Below are 27,813 nucleotides of genomic sequence, written 5' to 3' on the forward strand. Positions count from 1 at the left end.
GGAGGAGGTCGCCGAGCGATCGCGGGAAGACAAGGGTGCCTTCCAGGACCTCGTGACCTCCTCATGCACATCCGGGAAGAAGGGCATTGGGGTCGGACGCTGACGGGGATCAGCGGCCGCACCCAAAAACCAATCGTCCAACCGTGAGCGCACTGGACCGGGTGGTGGAGACCACTCGAGGCCAATGGCCACGGCTGCCCGGGAAAGCATGGCCGTCAGCTCGGGATCAGACTCGGGCAATGCTGGGACACCCGAAGGTGGCAGCACAGCCGAATCTTCCTCTCTTGAGGACTCCTGCCCACCTTGTGATGCAGCGATCAACATCACATCTTCCTCTGGAGCGCCGAATGAAACCCGCGGCAAGTCAGAGGACTGTACCGCGGGCTCATTCGGAAAACTCACGGGTTGCACAGTGCTAGAGGGCGGTGTAGAGCGTGGAATAGTCGGCGCTTTGTTCCACACCGTAACCCTCAGGTCACCCTGGCCGCCAGCCGAAGTACCAGCTCTCGTGGAGCTCGTAGATCGGGGTGCGGATGAGGGGACTCTACCATGAAGGTCATTGAGTCTCGACCGCAACCGTGCGATGGGCATGTTCCCGCAATGGGAACATGACTCATCCACAAACGCTGCCTTAGCGTGCTCAATACCCAGACACACAAGACAGCGATTGTGCCCATCAGAGTCAGAAATGAATAGACCACAACCAGAAGTGCACGGGCGAGGCATCTTTACAAAGACGTGCCGCGTGCAAGCTCTTTTAGAAAGGAGATTTTCTCCACAAGTGTTGAAGCGACCAGGGAGATGAACACACAAACTCTGGCAAATCACTGCACAGATAAGCAGGGAATGTGCACTCGCTGGAACTCGCTGTCACACCAACACCTGGAGAGAGGCTCTTCTCGAAGAGAAGTAGAGAAATACTCAGGAATTGGCTGTGGATTGAAGTGCTGAACTTGGCTCCGAAGCGAAAACATATCTGCATGTTGCCAGCGCACTTCCTTATATACCCCCAGGGTGGGGCGGAGTTACGCTATGCAAATTCCGCAGACCCATGGCATTTCATTGCCATAGGCTCGTTTTATATACTCGAAGATGATAGGCTTTCTAAGCGAAACCCCATTCGTCGTCATCCGACGTAACTCGGAGTGACTACGAATGGGAACTGCATTTTTCCATTATACAGGGGATTTTGACGGGATCCTGCTTGGAGACAGTATTTTATGACGCCCTTCCCTGACCCAAACCCTGGACCACAAACCCGTTACAATGCAGCTCTAGTCAGAACAAGGGCACACATTGAAATGACCTTTGGGCAACTAAAGGAAAGATTTCAGTGTCTGAAGGGTCTGAGGGTTGCACCTGACAGGGCCTGTGACATAATTGTTGCATGTGCCATACTCCACAATATTGCCACCATCAGAAAGGAGAGGACCCCTGTGGTGGAGGTGCAGCCTGATGATGACCTCCAGCCAGTGCACTTGGACCAACCTAGTGGCAGAGCTGCACGGGACAGAATTGTGGAACACCATTTTTGAATGTGTAATAAAAGACAAGACAAATATGCTTAGTTCCTGGAGTTTTATTTAAACAATTCTTCAAGCCACCACTTGCTTGGGAACAGGTAAAAGTGTTGGTGTATTATGTAAAACTGCACAAAAGTGGGGGGAAAAAATTGTCATTACAATTAACCCTCTGAGGTCGGCAAACGCGCCGACGCGTTTTGCTGCATTTTTTTCACATAGCAGCAACATAAACTTAAAAAAATCCGTAATTTATGGTCATATAAATAAAATAAATACATGATTATAAACTATAGAGGGTCTTCTTTTTTTTGTGTACACTCACATTAACATCAAAACCTTGTTTTTATTTTTAAATAAATAAAATAAACGGGGTGCGCTTTCAGCTCACTCTGTCTCCGCAAAAATCTTTCTGAAACAAGTCTGGAAAATGAACTGAAACTCAGCTAATACTTATCACACAAACATGAAACATGCGTCTAAAAAAAGCTTTAAAGACTCAAATTCGGCATAACCTTCCATTAAAAGCTCTTGTTCTGCTTGGGAGAAAAACTGGGCACGTTCTTTGGCCATGCTGAACAGCCAATAACAGCGTTGCTGATCATTGTTTCTACTATCGATACATATCCCCTTTTAAACCAACGCATGAACGCGCAATTATCTCAGATAACTCAATCCAGCGATACTAATTGTAACCGGCAGAGTAGTCGCTGTCTGGTTGAAGTTTGTCCCTCTGCAGCTACGGTAGCCCCCTGACGTCACCCAGCTAGCCGTGAGTGGCTAAACAACTCATTTGCGTCTAGGCCAGTTTCTATAAAACAGTCTGCACTGTTGGGCTTAGAGAGATTCTCTGGTGTCCAGATACATTTTCAGTCTTGTTACTGCTTGGGTATGTGGTTCTCCTGTGCAACGAAGGTATGGTAAATGTTTATATGATGTAGCAAGCTAAGAATTTATATTGTATCTAATACTGGGCTATTGGAAAATAGGGGTTTGACTGATTGCCAGACGCTTCCGGGTAATCGTGCTGTGTATTACTGAAGGTATTATTTGTGCATTTTACTGTTAATCATAATGTGGGTGTCATTGTTGGGACATATGCATTTTAATGAGAACATTTGCGCACAGGTCTTGGGCAAAGCACCCGTCGGGTAGCTGTACCGCAATTAAGCAGCAACATCAAGAAGGTAAATGTTTATTGTGTTGCGAGTAGATCCAGTGTGTTAGGACTAAAAGTTTTGAACACACGTAAAATGAGTCTGATTGTGTTGCCCTGACGAATGCATGGCTGTGTTTTATTGTCAACTCTTAATATAAATGTATTTAATATGCTGTGTGTAACAACTGTTATGTAGGATTGTGAAGACTGGCACAAAGGGCTGTTTTTCCACTGTGTCAGTTCGTATGTCAACATTGAGGTAAAAGAAAATGTTTTTATGAAATGTTTGCGATGCAACGTGACTATTTGTGCATGTGTATATCAAGCACTAATTTTAATGATTTTGTGTTTGCAGGCAGATTGTTCCTGCTGCTTTGCCTTGCCTAAATTAAGTTTTATATATATATTTGCTTTATTGTGGTTATTTTGCCGTAGCCTCCGTCTAATGCTCTGTTTGACTGATGTGGTATTGGCTGTTCTAGTAGTGTATAGTTTGACATTCTCTATCCACTCTGCTAGTGATAACTTTCTTGTCCTTTTCTTCCTTTTTCTAGAGTACTAGAGTAGCTGCTCACAAGAGAGGTTCCTGGTTCCGTCCTCGCGCACTGCACCACGTATTGTAGTGGTAAACTGCACTTCACAATATTGATTGAATCATTGGCTTGTAGTGGTTGTGTGTGTGTGTGTGTGTGTGTGTGTGTGTGTGTGTGTGTGTGTGTGTGTGTGTGTGTGTGTGTGTGTGTGTGTGTGTGTGTGTGTGTGTGTGTGTATGCATCTGATCGTGGGCACCAGATTCCAGAGCACGGGCGGTACGCGTATCCCGGACAGGTAACCTGCCTTGACAGTGAATCAGTATTTTCCAGTTAAATTGTTAATCGTATTGTCCCTTGTAACAGCCAATACCAGGTCTGGTCTCTCGCTTTAGTACTGTGCCTCTAGTATGACGGTGTGGCTCTTTTAATTATACCATTGTACAATAAAGTTTTGTTATTGTTTTTCTACTGAAAGCATGTCTCTGTCTAGTTCATCTTTAGTGTATTTCTACGAACCTGCTTGCCTTAGATTAGGTATTTAGCAGTTAAGGTGCAAAGTATATCCTGGTGTGAGAGGCACCAGGTGGCGTAGTCAGGAACCTTTAAACCTAGATCTGGTCAAAATTCCATAAGGTCACATAATCATAAACAACAGGTGTGTTCGAAGAACCCAATTAGCAGGATCATAGCACGATGATATCATCTTGGATGTCTCATTTGATCTCGGATGTTTTAAGCAACGTACGAAGAACGGGCCCCCGAAGTGTCAACTAGTCTCTCCTCTTCCGCCGGATCCAGGCCGTATCCAGATCCGATGAAGGACCTGCGCCTGGACGCAACGACAACGCAGTACTGAAGTGTCAACCAGTCTCTCCGTTTACTGAAGTGAGGTGGACCCCGGCAGTATCCAGATCAGATGGTGGATCTGCACCTGGACCCAACCATGACGCATCCCTGAAGTGCCAGCCTCATCAGCCCTGTGAAGGCTTCATCGACACGACCAATCTGACTTCTGACCTGTAACGCTGCCTGGATCATAATCATACACTGTTCGCTCGTTGGCCAGAGGAGAACTGGCCCCCGACTGAGCCTGGGTTCTCCCAAGGTTTTTTTCTCCATTCTGTGACCTGATGGAGTTTTTTGTTCCTTGCCACTGTTGCCTTGGCTTTTGGCTTGCTTTGTTGGGGACATTTAATATTCAACAATATTATTGATCCGCCTTATTTAGGGTGGACGATGATGAAATTTTGAAACTAGAAATACATTTTGTTGTATTATTTTTAGGGGTGACCCCGAATAGTCGAAGATTCGATGGAATCTTTGCGGGTGTAATGAAACGAGGATCATACCATTTTGGCAATATGGGGGTTCTCAATGTCTAATTTCACACAGAACTACTGGTTTTGTATGGTTATATTAAGTTATATACAGCCTTTAATTATGATAATGCTGTAAAAAAAAAAAAAAAAAAAAAAAAAAGTGAAAAGAAAGAAGCGTTCAATAAATATTTTTAACGTGTGTGTGTGTGTGTGTGTGTGTGTGTGTGTGTGTGTGTGTGTGTGTGTGTGTGTGTGTGTGTGAATAAATCCAACCACCCCTGTGACATATTTAAGTTTCACTTTCCCTGATCCATGACGAGGAGCATCTTGGCGGCAGGGATTACTTAACAATGTCTGGAATAAGAAAATCTAAAGTGTGGATGCCCTTTGAAATGGTAAAAGATGATCCAAAAAAAAGTAAAATGCAAGATCCACCCACAGTATCAGATGTATTTTGTGTGATGTTCTGTATTTCGATCGGGGCTTTAAAATGTTATGAGAAAACGTTTTACGAATGTTTATCCACCACATTACCTTTTATTTAAAGGTACAATATGCACGATTTTTTTGCCGCTAGAGGGCGCTACATTCCAAACAACAACAACGGCATAGCTTGATGACGATGTGAAGGAGCGTGGAATGATGGGACCTGTCGTTTTAAACTCCACCGTGGATGTAAATCAGTCAGACGGGAATCGAAAAATCATGTTCATGGATGAGGCTAAGTTCTATTTTTATAAATGTTGTGTTTAATGACATGCTTTTTGTGGCGAGGGGGGCGTGGTTCAGCGCGGTCTGTGATGGGAGAGAGAAGAGACGAGCAAGTAGGTCAAGTGCAAATGACGAACACCTGTGTCTTATTGCAGTATTATTGGCGTGGAGAGACCGCTTATAAGCCGCGCTGAGAGATACTGGAGAGAAAATTGGACGCAGAGAAAGAAAACCGGTGGATCCGAGCTCTCATTTTTGAACTGTTTTGTGCCGTCCTGGTTGCCACAGTGAATGCGCGTTGTGCGCGGCTTTTGTTTGTTTTGCTTTATTTTAATAAAGTACGAGTCCCAGTCACGCCGATCCCTGTCTTCTTCCTTCCTGACTCTTAAACCTCATCACACTTTTATTTCATTAAAATGAATTAACCGCAAGAAAAGTAAGGTTTAATACTAAATTGGTTATCATAGATGTTACTGTATTTGTTGAATTCATTGTTGTGATAACGCGGCGCAGTTTTACGTGTTCTAAACAATTGTTGTAAAAGTACATTCGAACATACCCACATCATTTGCCAAAATACTGATTAACTTTATGTATAACACATGCTATGTTTATTTACATGGCCATAAACACCAGACGTGATAAACAATGTCAATAAACTAAACACAAATCTAAAGCAATAATACTTTCCTTACATAAACATAACTATTACCGAATGCTACATTTGGAAAATATAAAATTAAGTATGCTTTGTCGACAGAACCAGCTGCAATCGGTAAAGAATAATTGTGTACCATAACGACTGCAAGAAACAAGCTAAAGTTTGTAGCTTGATAGACGCTACAACTACAACTTCCGCATTTGTCCAGGACTCCACGCAGTACGAGCGGAAACCGAGGGTAACGCGGATATGACGCAATTGACTGGCGACTCCCAGCTCACCCCTGTTCTAACGCCCCGTTTCCTTGGTTAAAATCGCAATTTTCTCATGATTTAAAAATAGTTGGAAACATTTGGGATATTGTAAGTAATCAACTTAACAAAATATATAACACTGGCCTTGAGATTTTGGGATATTTTAATGCAAAATTCTTACATATTGTACCTTTAAACCTAAATAAGAAAGCCATTGTCAGTTCGTCTGTCAGTTGGCAGGCAGTTTTGGTCGCTTTATTAAAAGTTGTTGCTGTGTGCAGTGTGTAAAAAAAATAAAATAATAGTTTTACCCTCCTGCTGACAACCTAGTGTCGTGCCCCTCCCAACCCATTCACACACACATAGATGATTCGACTATCAGTCGACTATAGAAAGATTCGACAATTCTGATTCGAATGTGTAAATCCTTAGTCGGGGACACCCCTAATTATTTTCATGTTATCAATGTGAAGCTGCTTTGATACAATCTGTATTGTAAAAAGCGCTATATAAATAAAGGTGACTTGACTTGACTTGACTTGACTTTTGAAACTGTATTTTCTCTTCAGCTCACCAAATTTACCTTCACTAGTTTTTCAGGGTCCTCATACAAGTAGGTGCACAGAGACTTGATGTCACAGGCTCTTCCGAAATGTATAGTGTCATCCTGTGGGGTGGGGACAAGATTAACTCAAACTTAAATGGCGGCACAGCTTAAAGGGTTAGTTCACCCAAAAATGAAAATGCTGTCAGTAATTACTCACCCTCATGTTGTTCCAACCCCGTAAGACTTTCGTTCATCTTCGGAACACAAATTAAGATATTTTTGTTTAAATCTGAGAGCTGTCTCACTCCTCCATAGGCTTCTCTGTAATTGAAATTTGCCGGCCCAGAAAGTTAGTAAAGACAATGTTTAAAAAAGTGACTACAGTGGCTCAACCATAAGTTTATCAAGCGATGAGAATACTTTTTGTGCGCAAAAAACAAACAAAAATAACTACTTTATTCAACTATTCATTTTCTTCTGTGTAGGCCTCTGACTGAGTGAGTTCACGAAGAACAGCGTAGCGCTTCTGGGTTGTACGTCAGAACGTGAGCTCACTATTGGCTGATGCTGGTCATGTGTGATGCGTGTGACGTACAACCCAGAAGTGCTGCGCTGTTACACTACGTGAACTCACTCAGAGGCCTACACAGAAGATGAACGAAAGTCTTACGGGGTTGGAACAACATGAGGGTGCACAGCAAAATCCCCAGTGTTAAATCAACACCTACAGTGTCAAATTTAACACCAGCAAAGTGTGTATATGTGTCCACACTACACAGTGTTACATTTACACTTTTGAAAGTGTTAATTTTTAAACACTAATTTTCTGTTAATTCAACACTGTATATTGTTAAAAGTTAGTACTATTCAACACTTAACATTGTTGTTTTTACACCACACTAGTGTTAGTGTTAAATTACAGTGTCATTGAGTAATACTTTTTATTTTACACCAACACCAGTGTAGTGTGAATACAACAACATTAAGTGTTAAAATACTCTTCAGCAATAGCATTATTGAGTGTCAATACCAATAGGCTACCTCTAGAGCTGCTTCCAATCCTACTAAAGACAAATGGCAGAAAATGTCACAAACACACTTTATTAAGGTACACAGCAAAAAAGCCAGTGTACATTTAACTCAAATTGAGTCAAATTTAACACTCCCGAAATGTATAAATGACTCCCTCCATTTTGGAGTTAAAATAATGCTTTTGAAAGTGTGAAATATATACATTACTCATGGAGTACATTTGAACACTTTGTTAAAATGTATTCCGTGAGTAATGTGCATATTTCACACTTTCAAAAGCATTATTTTAACTCCAAAATGGAGGGAGTCATTTATACATTTTGGGAGTGTTAAATGCTTAACACAAGGAATCTTTCCAGAAATAAAAGCAAAGCATTTAACCTATTGATAACATTGAATGCACATAAAAACAATCCAGAAAGTTAAAATTCTGTTCATTGTAAAGTTAAAAATAAAGGCAAAATGCAAACAGTTGTTTTAACAAACTAGCTTTTATTAACGAACAAGTCCCTTTACATCATATGTTAACTTTTAAAATAAATGAAGGCAAAATATAGGCATTTCTTTCATCAGAATTATGTGAAAGCTGCTCATCAAATGGTCTGTATCTCTGTAATACTTCAAGTCCCACATGTCAGTGAATGTAAGTCCTGTGTCAGTGAAGTTGAGTCAATACCTTCGACTTTGCAACAGTACAGCAACAACATTCAACAGCTGAAGAACAGTTGAAGGATATGAGTGGATCGGTTGTGTCCAGTTGCTAACAGTAAAGTTCAGTGCATAGTTGTTTCACAGAGCAGGAAAGGCTGTGCAGATCCAACTTTCTCGAAAAATCCTGGAGTGCTGGTTCCCTAGACAACACAAAACCAGACCAATTACAATCAATACAATTTGTGTTTTATAAATACAGCAAGTTTATGGTGGAAAAAGTTCAATCATCTTAGACTTTCGTGACTCAAACAATTAACTATTTTGGTTAGATTAAGACTTGAATTTACTGATTTCCAAGTAAATTAAAGACTTAATTCATCCAAAAATGTAAATTCTGTCATTAATTATTCACCCTTATGTTGTTCCAAACCAGTAAGAGTTTTGCTCATCTTCGGAACACTTAAGATATTTTTTGGGGGGGATTACTTTTGTAAAGTAATTTGACAGGACAAATTCAAAATGAGTGTTATGAAACACAAAAATTCTAGTTATACCAAATAGCAACAAAGCTATGATTTTTTTTTTTATGTTTATACACTATCTCATATGTTATCTGTAAAATCTGACACTCACCAGGTTCTAGTCTGTACGTTACAGCCTTTAAAGACCAAACCTGGTTAGCCTTAGCCATTTAAACATGAAAGCATATCCAAACATCAACCAAAATTTAATCTGATAAATACATTTTCATAAATATTTAATCTTAAAGAATTACTGTTTTTCAGTTAACGTTAGGTTTCAGTTAAGATAAGTTAGGTGTGCTGGCAAACGAGAGTAAAATATAGTTTGAGGATAAATACATTATGATATTTGCACATCACAAATATTGTCATAAAACAAAATAACATTATAAAATACATATTGTAAATGAGTTAAAACACTTACTCGGGTGTTTTCACCGTTAAACTCCGTGTCTGCACTGTGTCACGAGTCAAAGAAGATGCAGGGCATAACGGAGTCTGTGAGAAAGGTTTAGGCGCGCACATCACATAAATATCGTTATAAAACAATATAATGCCATGAAAAACATGTTGTAAATTAGGTTAAAAACACTTACTTTCGGTGTTTTCCCTGTTAACGTTACAACCTTCTCGTCGTCTGCTCCGTATTGAGTCAAAGATGTCTCCTTTGAGAAAGGTTTCGGCTCGTTTAAGCACGCAGAGCATTTCAATTTCTCTATAAATCAATATGTTATAAAATACATATTGTAAATGAGATAAAACACTTACTTTCGTCGTTTCTCTGCAAGCAACCTCATCCTGGTCTGCTCTGCATCGCGCGTCAACGAAAATGCCTTTCTGAGACCGGTTTAGCCGTTCACAGCATATAAATATTGTAATAAAACAATATGATGTAATAAAATGTTATAAAATGCATATATAAATGCGATAAAACACTTCATATCTGCGTTTTCCCTCCTCGTATGCCTTGCATTGCAAGTCAAAGAAAATGGCGTCTGTGAAAAAAGTTTCAGGTCGTTTCGTCGCGCCCAGCGCGTAAATGTCCCGGATGTAACTAATTACACTCTCTCTGTGTAAATTGAATAACTCTACATATTTTCACCAGCCAGAGGGTGCGGTTTACACTAGCAGTGTTAATCCCTTGAAATTCAACACCAGAAAATTAACTCTTTACTCTAAGAGTCCTTAACACCAGGATTTCAACACTGGAGATTTTGCTGTGTGAGTAATTAAAGACAGAATTTTAATTTTATCTATTAAAGCCATTTATCAATACAAACCTTGGAGATGGCATCCATGATCTGTGTGATTATTTTTTTTTAAAGTCTGATTTGCCTGCCTTTTCTACTCAAGATCTCCATCAATCGTGGTGAGTACCGGTCAAGCTCAGCAAAGAATGGAGAAAGCAGCGATACAGTAGAAACACACTGCCTGCACTGCCACATACACGTCACTGAAAAAGAAAGAAAAGGAAAGTTTAGTAATCAAAGATAGTTAGTTATACATTACTGTATGTGAGTGTTAAGAAAAACTACTTATGTAATAAAGGTGAGGTTCACACCAGAAGAGCATGGGGACAGCTTTATACTGTGATGTATTTCTTTTTTTGTATGAAGAAAAGGATAATTTTCGCTGTGAAAAAAAACGTGTATAAAAGTTAACCTGCAAAACTGCAACTAATTTACCCTATTGTGTATGCTAAGGCCAGAAAACAGAAAAACACACAGATTCTCCTAATTTCAAAGACCGACTTTAAAACCTGGGCCACAGAAAATACCACTACTGGCTGCTGTTACTAAATATCAAGTGTTTTACTTATATTAATAACTATATTCCCTGAATAAAACCATGCAGATGTAGCCTTTTTGAAAATTCAGGGCTATAAAGAAAATATATTTTTTTTAAAACACACTGGCAAAATAGTGAGTTATATGTTTGTAGTATTTTTTTTTCCTTTAGTATTTTTTTTTTTTCCTTTTCTATTTTTGTTCTTTTAAAAATGTTTCTTTAAAGGTTTTGCCAATGTAAGCTTTGTAACAAGAGTGTACCTTTAAGTTCTGTAAAAATGTTGAAATTGTATGCGTCTGTTCTTAACCAATGAGAGTTTGTGCTGCGGGGGTGGAGGGAAATTCCCTTTTTGGAGAGAGGGGGAGTTCGGTGAAGGAGAGAAGAGTGGTCATAATTTTTTTTTGTTGGATGAGCATCAAGTTGGACAGAGACTAATTCTTCACGGCTGTCTGAACTGAGTTGATGAACAGTTTTGTTTACGATTCGTTACGAAATTTTGAGCGGTGAGGAGGAGACTGGATCCGAAATCTCGAGGGAGAGTGGAGGACTCGTTTGGAGCTACTGGCGGAAAATCACCCACGGCCTAATGGAGGACTGATTCATCGGGCATCGTTGATTTGAGATTGCTACTTTCTGTTTTTTTCGGTTTGAAGATATGCGGGACCACCGCATTATAGCCTTCATGTTCATGCACATGCAGATGAGTGAGTAACTTACACTTGGACTGAGCTCTGCTGAATCTCAGATCGATCGTTTGGAGGAAAAGTGCACCAACGGTTCATGGAAATTGTACATGTACTGGTTTAGAGACTAAGTTTGTGGGTTTTCATTTTTATTATTGAGGTATTGAGTGTTTAAAATCTGTTTTGACACATGTGAAGGGGATTTGAAATGAGTGAACGGATTATCAGACTCGTTTAACGAATCAATTCAAGAGTATTCTGATCACGAACGAGTCAATTTAAGAATCATTTGATTACGAACGAGTCAATTTAAGAATCATTTGATTACGAACGAATCAATTCAAGAGTATTCTGATCACGAACGAGTCAATTCAAGAATCATTTGATTACGAACGAGTCAATTTAAGAATCATTTGATTACGAACGAGTCAATTCAAGAGTATTCTGATTACGAACGAGTCAATTTAAGAATCATTTGATTACGAACGAGTCAATTCAAGAGTATTCTGATTACGAACGAGTCAATTCAAGAGTATTTTGATTATGAACGAGTCAATTTAAGAATCATTTGGTTATGAACGAGTCAATTTAAGAGTAATTTGATTATAATTTAGTTATAATCGAGTTAAGAAGAAGAATTTGAGTTATTTTGGGTTTAAACGAGTAAATCAGTCATATGTTCAAATAAGTATTCGTGGTTGTTGATAGGAGTGAGTCATTTGTTTTTGAGGTAACTGTTTTTTTTTTGGTCTGACTATTTTAAGTCTCTGAAGTATTGAGTTTGGATCAGTTAGAGGGCTGCACTATTTAAATGTGGTAACTGTATTTTTGGTTTCCCTGAACCAGTTAAGATTCCATCACTGTGTAAGCCAATTATTCAGTAGTTTCATATTCTTGTCATTTGTTTATTTTTCTTTGTTTTTGTTTATTTTGTTTTGTTTGTTTGTTTTGTTTTGGGATTATTCAATAAACCTCAGGGTTTATTATAACTTTCTTATGCTCAACCTGTTTTTTTTTATTCTCAAACAATATATGTTTATTAATTGGAGGCACCGCGCTATAGAACAAATTATTATTGTAGTATACTTGTAGCTAACTGTTCATTCTTCAGGGGAAGGACCAGACATTACCCTTTACTACTGCTGGGATACCATGGGCTCCTTTAATATTATTATACGAGTGTACCCGGCTGGGGAGGGTTACACATACCTATTCAATCATAACTTTAACTGCAATTGTGTTCATGTTGTATTGCAAAACACTTAATAACTTACCCCTTTTCCACCAACAAGAACCGGGTGCTGGTTCAGAGCTAGAGCTATTGCCAGTTCGGAGTTGGTTCGACTGACGAACCGGTTTGCGTTTCCACCGGCCAGAGAGCCACAACAGAGCTATATCTTACGTCACTGCATACGTATCATGTTGCCCAGCAACGCTAGTCCGGCAGCGCCAAACACAAACACACCAGACTTGTTCGAGATGCATCGGCTTCTCGCAGAACGATCAGCACATGAAATCAAAGCACTGCGAAAGCGATCAAAAAGCACAAGGAGTCGTATGATCTCCAAACACTCCCGCAGCTCTGATCGGTCCACGCTGCTCCGATGCATCTCGAACAAGGCATCAACAATAATAGACGTTGCGTTACTATGGATGCTCATGGGTTTGCGAAAATAAATCGGCATCCAAACACGGCGAATCCAACGCGTTCGTGCCGCTCGCCGTAACTTACATAGACGGATATTATAATCGAGCTGCTATTAGCTCGACTAGCTGCTATTTAAAAATGGCGGTCACAAGTTTCTCTTCAGTCTTGTTGGCCACGGTAACCCCGCCCCCAGCCTCTGACGCAAGCGGTTCTTTCTTGGCTCCGTTCTAGACCCTGCAATGATTTGGTGCTACTTAAGAACCAGTTTTACTGGTTCGGAGCTGGTGCTTTGGCGGTGGAAAACAAAGAACCGATTTGAAACTAGGCTCTGGCTCCGAACCAGCACCAGCTCTGCCTTGGTGGAAAAGGGATAACTGATAAACCCTTCTCAAGCTCCTCAGCTGGTTCAACCTGTAACCCCCACTATCTGATTCATAACTATGTATACAATAATGCAGAACAAATGAAGGGTAAAGCAGGTACGTCTTTTGACTGACTTTTGATAGCTCCAAGGCTTTTGTGAAAACAACAGATTGTACTTCTGGATTTTTGTATACCCTCCTATTGACAGTCTGAATGACAGAGGGTTATTAACAGAACAGATATTGTAAGGTATCCATCCATCCATCCATCTTCTTCTGCTTATCCAGGGCTAGGTCACGGGGGCAGCAGTCTAAGCAGAGACGCCCAGACTTCCCTCTCCCTAGACTCTTCCGGGGGAATTCCGAGGCGTTCCCAGGCCAGCCGGGAGACATAATCCCTCCAGCGTATCCTAGGTCTTCCCTGGGGTCTCTTCCTGGTGGGACGTGCCCAGAATACCTCCCAAGGAAGGCGTCCAGGAGGCATCTGGAACAGATACCTGAGCCACCTCAGCTGGCTCCTCTCGATGTGGAGGAGCAGCGGCTATACTCTGAGCTCCTTCCGAGTGACCAATCTCAAAGGGAGCGGAGAAAATTCATTTCGCTCTCCTGTATCCGGGATCTTGTCCTTTCGGTCATGACCCACAGCTCATCACCATAGGTGAGAGTAGGAACGTAGATCGACCGGTAAATCGAGAGCTTCACCTTGCAGCTCAGCTCCTTCTTCACCACGACAGACCAGTACATAGCACTTTTCACAATACACATAATTTCAGAGCAGCTTTACATAAAGTGCATGAGTCCATATTACAATTTAGAGTGATATGTTATCAGAGGTAACTGTGTAAGTTTTGTATTTCAGAAATGTATATATACAAAATCACAGTTAGATAAAAATCTTTTAATTTAAACAATGTAATAATTTAATGCAGAAACAATGAGCTCATTGAAGTAATGAATACTTGTTTGTTAACAAATGATTATGACATTTAGAAAATGCAGCATTTGTGCATTTTGATTCAGAGATTGTGTCATCTGAAGTCTTCCCAGGAGTTGGCGCCGTCTCTTCATACCGTAGGTGTTGGGGCATCTGAAATCTTCATAATAGGCTGGATTTTATCTGATATAACTGTATAATGTTAGGAGATGCATTATATTAATTCTAGGATAAAGAGATGCATTTTTAATCTTGATTTAAACTTGGAGAGTGAGTCTGAGTCCCGAACATTATCAGGAAGGCTATTGCAAAGTTTAGGAGCCAAATGTGAAAACGCTCTCCCTCCTTTAGTGGACTTAGTGGGTTAAATACACAGGAGCTAAACCATTTAGGGCCTTATAGGTCAGTAGCAATATTTTTCAATTGATACGGAACTTAATAGGTAACCAGTGTAGAGATAATAAAATTGGTGTTACATGATCATATTTTCTTGACCTAGTAAGAACTCTAGCAGCTGCATTTTGGAGGATGCAGGACAACCAGCTAGTAATGTGTAACAAGTGCCCTCAACGTAGGTTGGAGCAATGGACCAGTTTCTAGGTTAGTGGAGAACAGAATTAATACTGGCAGTAAATAAATCACAAAATCAGGTAAGGAAAATACTCAAAAAAAATATATGTATTGTACTTAAACAGTCACATAAACAACATGAACCAGATTTAGAAATAAAACAATAAAAAAACAATAAAATGTATACAAAAAATATGAGTACTCTGTGTTGTCTTTGGTTTTCTTGTCTTATTCTCTTAAGATTTGATTTCCCTTTTATCCTTGAAACAATTTAATCTATAGTATCTACTTTATCTCCGTTTACATATAGATTATAAGACGACTTTTATTTGATTGTACCTTAAACAAGGTACAATATAACCACAATTCAACCCAACTGAAACTTATATCACACTGAAATGATCAAAAAGAAATCCAAAATTTACATCTGACTCACATTCAATAATATTCAATAAACAATACCCTCATTAGAACTTTGTCCGAATTGTCTTTTGAATATCGTCCAGAAAGTCCTTTAAGAAATCCAGTGGGTGAGTGTGAAATCAGTTCAATCCTAGCAGTGCAAAGTGAAAAAGAGTGTCCTCCCAATTGAAGAATGTTGATGGCTATAGCGAAACGAAAAGGTCCTCGTGATACAGCAAAAGTGTCTCTTCCCAGGTTCAGAAATCAGCATTACATTTTCTGGTGGCTTGCCATCTCAAATCCATGAGAGAGATTTCCAACTCAAGCAATAAACCTGACCAAATCCCGAGTTTCACAGTTTGTTAAACACTCACTTCAGATTCAGAGGAGCTTCACGATCGGCTAACATCCGCGATTAAATCAGCAAGCATCATTCTAAAATGATTTATCATCATCAACCATAAAGTATTATAAATTTGCTTATAACAATTTTAAATGAATTTTAACAATATAAACCTTTTTAATCCCATCTGCATCACTCTCATCTCGTGTTCAGCGGGTCTCTCACACTTCCGTGAGTCATCCGCTTACGTCATACACAACTAGTGTATGTGTAATACATCACATCGTCTGCGCTCAATTATCATACTTATTATTTGTATTTATGGATAGTTAATTCACAATGTTTATTAATCGATCGTTTCAACTTTTTAATGAAAACTATAACTATTAGAATATACAATTATATTATTTATTTATCTTAAGCACCACATTTAAAGGGTTTGTTCACCCAAAAATGAAAATTCTGTCAGTAATTACTCACCCTCATGTTGTTCCGACCCCGTAAGACATTCGTTCATCTTCGGAACACAAATTAAGATATTTTTGATGAAATCTGACAGCTGGATCACTTCTCCATAGGCTTCTAAGGGACTGAAACTTGCTGGCCCAGAAAAGTTATTAAAGAGATCGTTAATATAGTCCAAGTGACTTAAGTATATCAAGCGACGAGAATACTTTTTGTGCGCAAAAAAAACAAAAATAACGACTTTATTCCACTATTCATTTCCTTCTCTCTGTGCCTCGAGTTGGTCCACGTAGTGTTTTTGCGCAGCGCGTCAGTGTTGTACGTCACAGGCATTACACACATGACCAGCGTCGGCCAATAGTGAGCCTACGTGGTGACGTGTAACACAGACGCGCTGCGCAAAAACACTACGTGAACCAACTCGAGGCACAGAGAGAGAATGAAATGAATAGTGGAATAAAGTCGTTATTTTATTTTTTTTTCGCACAAAAAGTATTCTCATCGCTTGATATACTTAAGATTGAGCCACTGGAGTCACTTGGACTATATTAACGATCTCTTTAATAACTTTTCTGGGCCAGCAAGTTTCAGTCCCAAAAATCAAAAATATCTTAATTTGTGTTCCGAAGATGAACGAATGTCTTACGGGGTTGGAACAACATGAGGGTGAGTAATTACTGACAAAATTTTCATTTTTGGGTGAACTAACCCTTTAACATGGGTTACAAACGCATTACAGTAATCTAGTCTAGAGGTCATGAAAGCTTGAACTAGCTTTTCTGCATCAGAAACAGATAGCATGTTCCGGAGCGGCTATCATTTGTTATTATCAATTAATTTAAAAAAAAACGAAGCAATCCAATTTAGAATGTTTTTTATTATTGTTGTTGTTGTGGGTTCCCTATATTATTATTAACATTAATAATTATTATGATTTAGTTTGATTATTAGGATTTTTGGTCTGGTTTTAATACAATCCACCACACCCGCAAAAAAAAAAAAAAAAAAAATCACAATGAAAACAGGTAGTAGTAACCATTGTAAATAGCAAGCAGTTCAAAACAGTATTTCAACAAAATTATGACTTTATAAAAACACATACAAAAATAAACAACATAAATATAGGATAAATAAAACTATTTAACAAATATTTTAACATTTTATAAATGTGTTTAATATTTTCATTTTCATAAGCTGTTTATACTGTATACAGAAATTACAACTTTTTTAACCTTAAAGATGAACTGAACTGAAAAAAAAATTTTTTTATAACGTGTTGTTTATGACAATTAAAAGTAAATTACACTAAAAATTTTGTAAAAAAATATCAATATAGCTTTTTTTTAAAGCAACACAAAAATTGCGTTTGTTAGTATAAGAACGCTGGCAATTCTGATGACGTCACTGGAATGGTAGGACCTGCGAAGGTATATGGCAGCTGCAACTGCAGGTCCTATACACACGAAAATGAGTCATTTTGGTTACGTGTTTGAGCCTGTGAGGGACAGGCCAGTAGTACTGACTACCACCACAAGGAGGACGATCAGTTTCAGGCTCCAACTACAGTACAGGATCGTTTGGGGGGAGCGGCGCGCGCTGTATCGATTCGCCTCACTGATCAAGTGCAAAAGAAACTACGAGCATGCAACGCCGTTACGTTGTAAATTACACGAAATAAAAGTAATGCAGGTATGATCCAGATTGTATTTGCAATGTACATAGTCAATTATTAATGGAGCAATAGTGGTTCATGGTGTTATAAGAGGGAAATGTGGTGGGAGGATGGAGGGCTGTAGTAGCCTGTCATGCACTCTCATTTATTGTATACAAGCACATTATGCATTTTATTAAATAGAGACTGCTTATATATGTCGTGTGCATTTAGAGAAAAATACTAAAACATGGTTGAGGTACTGTGCGTTTTAGAAAGTCAAGGCAGATAAATGGCAAATGTGATTGGACGAATTCATCCAATGGGATCGCTTGTTCAGTTAGCTGCACGCAAAAATGTTAAAATCAAAATACTCCCTGCATCAACAATGTTAATCCTGACACGATGAACATCAGCTAGCTTCAGGGTGAGTAGAGAGGGACATTGGATTCTGTTGACAGACCTGATGCGGTTTAGTTAGCTGCCAGTAAACGCATCAATCTGTGATATCGTCGGAGTCATTATTTATTTATACAGTTTATATGGTCGGAGTGGTGGCTAGCTTGTGGAGTTTGACAAAAGTGCTTCCAACTCGTTTAGCTGCTAGCTCTTTACCTAGGTTGGATCGTTTGGTATCTAGCTTGGTTTTGTGACTCAATTTCAATGAATGCCGAGTGTGTCAGTCTCAGTTTTGTTGAACGCTATAAAGCCTGGTTTCCTTGTCAAAGGTAACGTTAGCCTGTGAAAATGTATCGTAACCCCAGCTGCCTTAATAATGCGTTTACTAGCAGCTAACTAAACCGCATCAGGTCTGTCAACAGAATCCAATTTCCCTCTCTACTCACCCTGAAGCTAGCTGATGTTCATCGTGTCAGGATTAACATTGTTGATGCAGGGAGTATTTTGATTTTAACATTTGCTAACTGAACAAGCGATCCCATTGGATGAATTCGTCCAATCACATTTGCCATTTATCTGCCTTGACTTTCTAAAACGCACAGTACCTCAACCATGTTTTAGTATTTTTCTCTAAATGCACACGACATATATAAGCAGTCTCTATTTAATAAAATGCATAATGTGCTTGTATACAATAAATGAGAGTGCATGACAGGCTACTACAGCCCTCCAACCTCCCACCACATTTCCCTCTTATAACACCATGAACCACTATTGCTCCATTAATAATTGACTATGTACATTGCAAATACAATCTGGATCATACCTGCATTACTTTTATTTCGTGTAATTTACAACGTAACGGCGTTGCATGCTCGTAGTTTCTTTTGCACTTGATCAGTGAGGCGAATCGATACAGCGCGCGCCGCTCCCCCCAAACGATCCTGTACTGTAGTTGGAGCCTGAAACTGATCGTCCTCCTTGTGGTGGTAGTCAGTACTACTGGCCTGTCCCTCACAGGCTCAAACACGTAACCAAAATGACTCATTTTCGTGTGTATAGGACCTGCAGTTGCAGCTGCCATATACCTTCGCAGGTCCTACCATTCCAGTGACGTCATCAGAATTGCCAGCGTTCTTATACTAACAAACGCAATTTTTGTGTTGCTTTAAAAAAAAGCTATATTGATATTTTTTTAAAAAAAATTTAGTGTAATTTACTTTTAATTGTCATAAACAACACGTTATAAAAATTTTTTTTTTTCAGTTCAGTTCATCTTTAAGGTTAAAAAAGTTGTAATTTCTGTATACAGTATAAACAGCTTATGAAAATGAAAATATTAAACACATTTATAAAATGTTAAAATATTTGTTAAATAGTTTTATTTATCCTATATTTATGTTGTTTATTTTTGTATGTGTTTTTATAAAGTCATAATTTTGTTGAAATACTGTTTTGAACTGCTTGCTATTTACAATGGTTACTACTACCTGTTTTCATTGTGATTTTTTTTTTTTTTTTTTTGCGGGTGTGGTGGATTGTATTAAAACCAGACCAAAAATCCTAATAATCAAACTAAATCATAATAATTATTAATGTTAATAATAATATAGGGAACCCACAACAACAACAATAATAAAAAACATTCTAAATTGGATTGCTTCGTTTTTTTTTAAATTAATTGATAATAACAAATGATAGCCGCTCCGGAACATGCTATCTGTTTCTGATGCAGAAAAGCTAGTTCAAGCTTTCATGACCTCTAGACTAGATTACTGTAATGCGTTTGTAACCCATGTTAAAGGGTTAGTTCACCCAAAAATGAAAATTTTGTCAGTAATTACTCACCCTCATGTTGTTCCAACCCCGTAAGACATTCGTTCATCTTCGGAACACAAATTAAGATATTTTTGATTTTTGGGACTGAAACTTGCTGGCCCAGAAAAGTTATTAAAGAGATCGTTAATATAGTCCAAGTGACTCCAGTGGCTCAATCTTAAGTATATCAAGCGATGAGAATACTTTTTGTGCGAAAAAAAAATAAAATAACGACTTTATTCCACTATTCATTTCATTCTCTCTCTGTGCCTCGAGTTGGTTCACGTAGTGTTTTTGCGCAGCGCGTCTGTGTTACACGTCACCACGTAGGCTCACTATTGGCCGACGCTGGTCATGTGTGTAATGCCTGTGACGTACAACACTGACGCGCTGCGCAAAAACACTACGTGGACCAACTCGAGGCACAGAGAGAAGGAAATGAATAGTGGAATAAAGTCGTTATTTTTGTTTTTTTTGCGCACAAAAAGTATTCTCGTCGCTTGATATACTTAAGTCACTTGGACTATATTAACGATCTCTTTAATAACTTTTCTGGGCCAGCAAGTTTCAGTCCCTTAGAAGCCTATGGAGAAGTGATCCAGCTGTCAGATTTCATCAAAAATATCTTAATTTGTGTTCCGAAGATGAACGAATGTCTTACGGGGTCGGAACAACATGAGGGTGAGTAATTACTGACAGAATTTTCATTTTTGGGTGAACAAACCCTTTAAATGTGGTGCTTAAGATAAATAAATAATATAATTGTATATTCTAATAGTTATAGTTTTCATTAAAAAGTTGAAACGATCGATTAATAAACATTGTGAATTAACTATCCATAAATACAAATAATAAGTATGATAATTGAGCGCAGACGATGTGATGTATTACACATACACTAGTTGTGTATGACGTAAGCGGATGACTCACGGAAGTGTGAGAGACCCGCTGAACACGAGATGAGAGTGATGCAGATGGGATTAAAAAGGTTTATATTGTTAAAATTCATTTAAAATTGTTATAAGCAAATTTATAATACTTTATGGTTGATGATGATAAATCATTTTAGAATGATGCTTGCTGATTTAATCGCGGATGTTAGCCGATCGTGAAGCTCCTCTGAATCTGAAGTGAGTGTTTAACAAACTGTGAAACTCGGGATTTGGTCAGGTTTATTGCTTGAGTTGGAAATCTCTCTCATGGATTTGAGATGGCAAGCCACCAGAAAATTTAATGCTGATTTCTGAACCTGGGAAGAGACACTTTTGCTGTATCACGAGGACCTTTTCGTTTCGCTATAGCCATCAACATTCTTCAATTGGGAGGACACTCTTTTTCACTTTGCACTGCTAGGATTGAACTGATTTCACACTCACCCACTGGATTTCTTAAAGGACTTTCTGGACGATATTCAAAAGACAATTCGGACAAAGTTCTAATGAGGGTATTGTTTATTGAATATTATTGAATGTGAGTCAGATGTAAATTTTGGATTTCTTTTTGATCATTTCAGTGTGATATAAGTTTCAGTTGGGTTGAATTGTGGTTATATTGTACCTTGTTTAAGGTACAATCAAATAAAAGTCGTCTTATAATCTATATGTAAACGGAGATAAAGTAGATACTATAGATTAAATTGTTTCAAGGATAAAAGGGAAATCAAATCTTAAGAGAATAAGACAAGAAAACCAAAGAAAACACAGAGTACTCATATTTTTTGTATACATTTTATTGTTTTTTTATTGTTTTATTTCTAAATCTGGTTCATGTTGTTTATGTGACTGTTTAAGTACAATACATATATTTTTTTTGAGTATTTTCCTTACCTGATTTTGTGATTTATTTACTGCCAGTATTAATTCTGTTCTCCACTAACCTAGAAACTGGTCCATTGCTCCAACCTACGTTGAGGGCACCCATTGGATGAATTCGTCCAATCACATTTGCCATTTATCTGCCTTGACTTTCTAAAACGCACAGTACCTCAACCATGTTTTAGTATTTTTCTCTAAATGCACACGACATATATAAGCAGTCTCTATTTAATAAAATGCATAATGTGCTTGTATACAATAAATGAGAGTGCATGACAGGCTACTACAGCCCTCCAACCTCCCACCACATTTCCCTCTTATAACACCATGAACCACTATTGCTCCATTAATAATTGACTATGTACATTGCAAATACAATCTGGATCATACCTGCATTACTTTTATTTCGTGTAATTTACAACGTAACGGCGTTGCATGCTCGTAGTTTCTTTTGCACTTGATCAGTGAGGCGAATCGATACAGCGCGCGCCGCTCCCCCCAAACGATCCTGTACTGTAGTTGGAGCCTGAAACTGATCGTCCTCCTTGTGGTGGTAGTCAGTACTACTGGCCTGTCCCTCACAGGCTCAAACACGTAACCAAAATGACTCATTTTCGTGTGTATAGGACCTGCAGTTGCAGCTGCCATATACCTTCGCAGGTCCTACCATTCCAGTGACGTCATCAGAATTGCCAGCGTTCTTATACTAACAAACGCAATTTTTGTGTTGCTTTAAAAAAAAGCTATTTTGATATTTTTTTTAAATTTTTTTAGTGTAATTTACTTTTAATTGTCATAAACAACACGTTATAAAAAATTTTTTTTTTCAGTTCAGTTCATCTTTAAATGTTGCGTTATGTTTGTGCTTGAAAATGACTCTTACTATTCTTAATTGGGCTTGTTATTTTGCATTAGTTTTATTTTAAGCAGCAATTATTTTTATTCTGCAAATGTAATTGTTGCAAGTGTAATTGTATATGTATATGTGGCAGTTCGCTCTCTTAAGCGCAACACAATACCAATTATGGCACAAAATAGACTACGCCACCCCGGAAAATGGGCCGGGGACCCGCTTGTACATCAAGTGCAAAGCACACAGATACGTGGTGACTGGGTCAGATAACAGACAACAAGGAAACGTTTCGAATCGTTTATTAAATACAAATAAGAAACACAATACCAAAAGGCATAATACAAACATACATTAGAATAAATATATCAACCATAGCACTTATCCATTTCAGAATTGGGGGTTCGGTTCGTCTGCCCGGTAAACACTGCAACAATTAGTACTCTCACCACACAGCACCCCAATCACCCTCTGTGAACACTGCAAGCGATAAGCACACCACCACCACACCAGAAGACGTGGGCGTGGAGCTGGCACCCCAACTCTGAATAAAAGGAAGAAAGGACAAATTGAGACATAAGCAACCATACACACACACGCACACAGCACTTTCCACGTAATAGTCTTTTGGTTTGTGGACAGATGGAATCAGTTGTTTACACATAAAAGTAACCACTCACTGGCCAGCGCTCATTAATAGCTTTCCAACACTGCGTTGCCTGATGATTACAGTATTTTAAAAGTATACCCTTCTCCGGTCGGATTTAGAAATGCATGTAAGACATTCAAAAACAGACAATAACAATTTTACAAACGTAAATACTTTCAATGACAATGTTTCAACTAAAACAATTCAAGTAGAAATGACAACTCAGTTATTCGCCGCTGTACCCCAGCCCGAAGATCAGCACTGAATTTGCTAGATTTGGGATGCGTCACTACGGCCGACAATGCGCTATTGTTCCGGCCGTCTCAAGACGGATGAGAGATAAGAGAAGGTAGCCTATTAGTCAGATGATCACAACAAATACGCGGTTCCAGTAATAGTCTTTGAGAAATGGTCGAGGAGTTTCTGGCAAGGGGAGACACAATCCAATCGGTCGTCACTAAGCCCAGCTACCCCCACCAAGCCTGCTGCAGCACCTTCTTCGTATCACTATCAAAAATACAACGCACAACGTTTGTAAATTTGAGTTTATGATCTCATTAACCGGACATTCAAATAGGTATGACTTACCGCTTGTTGGTGACTCGCACCACCCAGTGTACTCCGTAGAGTGCAAATTACTGGCTCGCCATGACGGGCGTTAAGCGACGCGTCTGATACTCCGCAGTCGCACTGTAAATTAAATGGGTCTTAACTTATCCTTCCCAACGCACATTAAAAATTAAGCAGCTACCAGTAATTCTTACCTCCCAATCCTAAACGCTGCGCGCCCAAATGACGTCACGTCCAGAACCCAGAATGACGCGCTCCCTTAGACGCCATTCTCATCCCTTTTATATCCGCCACGCATACTGAACCCGCCCCTAATCCTTATCATGGTGGATCGCATCACCACATATATATATATATATATATATATATATATATATATATATATATATATATATATATAAATAGCAGAATTTTTGGGGACGTTTAAAATTGTGCAAAACAATCGTGCACCCTGTTGAGGCCCAGTACAAAACAAATACAAACAGTATTACTTTATTTTAACATGGATCATTTATGTTACTACCTTGAATGCGAATCCTGAGGCCAGTTGCATAAACTTATGTTAATACAGTGTCTAAAGATCTAGTACGACCCACAAGCAGTTAGTCAAGGGTATCAAATTAGGTCAATATACGTTTTTATGTAACTGACTTAAAAAAGTTATGAATACTTTTAAAGAAAGAAATTCAATGACTAACTTGTAAGACTAGTTTAAGTGGTTTATGCCATAGATATCATATAATAAAGGCTAGATGTCTCGTCCGCGCTGCTGGCCAATGGAGGTCGACGTCCGCACACGGCGGCCATCTTGCCACAGGGAGCTCACTCACTCGTAACATTGTGTTAATGGTGCATGTACTTTTTAAATAACCATAACTTGCTAAATTTTCTACCGATTTTCAAACAGTTTGGTTTGTTATAAACGTCAGAGATGTAGTTATGACACTGCATACTTATCAATAAATATAATATTATATATTTAAACATGTTCAAGCATCCAGAATTATAGCCACGTTAATAACGTTTGTAAGAAACCAAATCCGTCAAGATTTCAGCGAGATAAGAGGATTTGTGTTCGTGCTGATCACTCACCTTACTTCAGATACCACAGAGCTCGCCAGAAAGCTTCCCTGTGGCAAGATGGCCACCAGTGTGATGCCGTTCGAGACTCCGCCTTAAGACATCTAGCCTTATATGGATATCTATGGTTTATGCAACCAGCCCCAGGTTAAGTTCTTCATGAAGTAGCAGTAGGCGTCCAAGTAGAGTCAGCGTAGCTCGCAACGCCATCTGTTGGTAAAAATAATCACTACACGATTGCTCCTATAACTAGCAGGTGGAATACCAAAAACTGTGACTATCTCCGGGGATGTCTGGTCACCTTATCTTTTTTACCAGATGCCGTTACCCAACCATTAACCTTCAAACTTTTTTGGTGGAAGTCGCAATGATTTCATATCGTTTGAGTTAATTTTGGGACATTTGTCTTGGTCCACATTTTGAACATTGAGATCTCTTCTGAAACTCAAGAGGATACAAATGTGAGAGAAATTTTTCTCCGGAAAAAAGACATTTAACCAAAAGTCTCCATTTGATGTTCTTCTAACCTCATTTCTGTCTAGGAGAAACATTTAGACTTTAACCCTCTGAGGTCTGAGCTGTTTTCTGGCCCTGGAGGTGTTCTGACATGCTCTGACATTTGTGCTTATTTCTGTTACTTGTGACATTGTCATGGCTAAAGTCTTATTACACTGTATTTAGCACAAACTCTGCTACAATAATATATCAGCAGCATGTGTGTAAAAGTTTGTAGTTTTGAGATAATGACATTTATGCGTGGTTTGTGAAAATACCCCAAAAAATTATCACTGAAATAAGGCCATGAAACCCATACTGATTATTTCTTCACAAGACTTTTGAAAATTGTATCACGTAGCCTAGAATATTTGCTCCAAAACTATGTGAAAATCACCCTGACTGCTCATTCAGACAAGACAATATATTGATTTAAAATTTCTAAGATGTGTTTTGTGTGAGAAAGCCATATGCGAAGAGGCGTGATCATCTCATGAATATGTAAGCCTTCAACACCTGAGAAAGACAAAGACACTCCCCTAACTGCCCTATTAGGAGCTATCAGGCCCTGTCATTCAGAGCAACCTTGCACAAAGAATGAGGAGATTTAAAAAATAATGGCTTTTAGATTGTTTGGATTTATTTACAACACAACATAATCCAAAAATACACAACAAATGACAAAAAGAGCACATTGAAAACAATGATCCAAAGACAGAGACCTTTGTGCCATTCCTAAAAACATTGTACATACCTTTCATTTCCAAGGTGTTTGATTTTCACTTTACCATGTTCATGTACAGAGACTCAAGTGAATGTTGAAGTCAGCAGGACTCAGTTGCATCTGGTCCCTGAAAGAAAAGAAAAAAAGTGAACATACTGGTATCAAGAGAAACTAGGCCTGCATGATTTTGGGAATACATTTTAGATTTTTCTGGTTAAAATTGCTTTTTAAAATTCACAGAATACACACACACACACACACACACAAATGTTTCCAACAATATATAATATAATGAACACCATGTTTGTTGTGCCTTGTAGGCATCAGCTATGTGCAGTACTGCATAAAATAATTATAACAATAACCTATAGCAGCCTATAAATCTTCCAAAAGATTTCAGTAACAATGCTAGAGAAAAATATATTGATTATCTTATGTTACTTCAAATGTTTCCATTCGTTATGATGATATGAAATGAGATAATAGTAAAAACATAAAGCCTAATGTTTGGTGCATTTTTCCTTTCAAACGCGATCGCGCTCCAAAATATGATACATTCAAACCCACAGCGCGCTCCAAAATATGATACATTCAAACGCGATAGCGCTCCAAAATATGATACATTCAAACGCGATCGCGTTCCAAAATATGATACATTCAAACGGGATCGCGCTCCAAAATATGATACATTCAAAACGCGATCGCGCTCCAAAATATGATACATTCAAACGCGATCGCGCTCCAAAATATGATACATTCAAACGCGATCGCGCTCCAAAATATTAAACATTATGGTTATACATATCTATGTTTGAGCAGATATCCACAAACAGTATTTAACAGTAAACACGGGTCTACATAGTATAATATTCACCATATATCTAGCAACAGTTCAACTGCAATGTGAAGTTTATGCAACAATACCATAAACTAATAAGTAAGAATTTCTTACCTTACATCTTTCTTGTCTTCAAATCGTGTTCTTCTTCTTCTGAGTTAAATCCAATGTAAGCTCAGACGTGTCTTCCAAACTCGACGAAAAGCAGAGACTTGTGAAGTGTTTTGGTGTTTTGTGTTTGAGGTAACGAGGGCGTTCGCGTTGCATGTGGACGATTTGCATGCGAATCACTTTTGCGCGAGTGGGCGTGGTCGAATTAAAAGTAATTAGCAAGCGTTTGAGATACTGGACATTCTGTTGGTTTTATACAAATTACTTAAACAGAGAATATTTGTTTTCAGTTTGAATCCGATCATTTAAAAGTACACACTTAAATGTGTATAAAGGTATATGGCTCATAAATGTGTGACAAGTATTCGCTGAGTTTTGTTTCAGTTTATAGACGTGCTCAAGAAAAAAAAGTTTACCGCGACGGAGAGGCAGAACGCACACCCTGTTTATTTTCTTTATTTTACAAAAGCACAATGTTTTGATTTGATTGTAAGTGGACACATATCACAGATTCTTTTTTTATATTTCTTTTTTCTGTATGACCATAAATGACGGAGTAATTTAAGTTTATTGTGCTACAATGTGAAGAAAATCCAGCAAAACGCGGGGGCGCGTTTGCCGACCTCAGAGGGTTAACTTCACTGATCCTCCTTATCAAACATAGAAAATACTAAATACACAAATTTATATTAAAGGTCTTAATTTGTTTTG

The 27,813-nt window shown here is 38.6% G+C and overlaps 3 long non-coding RNA genes across 3 annotated transcripts in view; 2 read left to right on the forward strand and 1 right to left on the reverse strand.

The window, feature by feature from the left end:
• Positions 1–27,813, forward strand: part of LOC309511592 — a 134,709-nt gene that overhangs the window by 101,845 nt on the left and 5,051 nt on the right. The window lies entirely within an intron of this gene.
• On the forward strand, positions 2,211–3,433 carry LOC309511584. Its single transcript, XR_014210695.1, has 3 exons — positions 2,211–2,707; positions 2,876–2,938; positions 3,234–3,433. It is a non-coding gene; the product is annotated as an uncharacterized lncRNA (long non-coding RNA).
• LOC309511463 lies at positions 22,922–24,183 on the reverse strand. Its single transcript, XR_014210645.1, has 3 exons — positions 24,049–24,183; positions 23,873–23,974; positions 22,922–23,791 (listed from the first exon to the last, which is right to left on the reverse strand). It is a non-coding gene; the product is annotated as an uncharacterized lncRNA (long non-coding RNA).

Source organism: Leuciscus leuciscus (genome assembly GCF_965113295.1).
Source record: "Leuciscus leuciscus genome assembly, chromosome: 12".
NCBI lineage: Eukaryota > Metazoa > Chordata > Actinopteri > Cypriniformes > Leuciscidae > Leuciscus > Leuciscus leuciscus.